Consider the following 850-nt stretch of genomic DNA (forward strand, 5'->3'; position numbering starts at 1 on the left):
GAGAAAATCATATACATGTATCCCTTTCATCATCATTTCAATAATTATATAACCATTCGATTCATAGGACGTACATTGGACCTTCCATTTCATAAGAATTCTATAAATGGCATTTTATCAAACATATGGTGGGCTACTTGTTCATGTAAATAAAATCATGTGTTTCAAGAGTACTAAGTCCAACCAATTCCGAAATACGTATAAATCAGCCCACCAACAACATACGTATATATATATATCAACCTTCATAATTTGATCATGGAAGCATGAAAACCATAACATCACATAATAATTCCATTTCATGATAATATGCAAAAATAGACCATAATAGGATGTGTAGTAGTAATTCCATAATTCAAGAGTTCATAAATGATCATAAGGACCCATAAACTTGAAGTAAAATAGAGGATAAATGGTTGGACTTGTGGAAAGGAAGGTTTCCACAATCAACCCACATACCTCAACTTTGGAGAATTCTTGATGAAGATTGGAATGGAGAATTGAAGCTTGAGATTGAGTCTTGAATCCGGAATTAGAGGTTGAGATGTTTGAATTTGGTTGAAGATCTTGGTGAAATTTTGAAGAGGGATTAGTGAGTGTTTTTGAGTGTTTTGAAGCTAGAAAAAATTATAACTAAGTATGGGACATATCTTCTTTTATAAAAGAAAAAACGTCCTAGCCGCTACAGTGAATTTGCTCACTGGAATTTGCACCTCTGCCCGGACATGTTTTACGAAAATGATCATAACTCCTTCATCCTAACTCGGAATGAGGTGAAACCAAGTGCATTGGAAAGCTAACTCGTAGAGGTTTAATTTAATAGGTTACGGCCCTTCCAATTCCATGTGTT

This window comes from Solanum tuberosum, unplaced genomic scaffold (genome assembly GCF_000226075.1).
Source record: "Solanum tuberosum cultivar DM 1-3 516 R44 unplaced genomic scaffold, SolTub_3.0 scf00009, whole genome shotgun sequence".
NCBI classification, from domain to species: domain Eukaryota; kingdom Viridiplantae; phylum Streptophyta; class Magnoliopsida; order Solanales; family Solanaceae; genus Solanum; species Solanum tuberosum.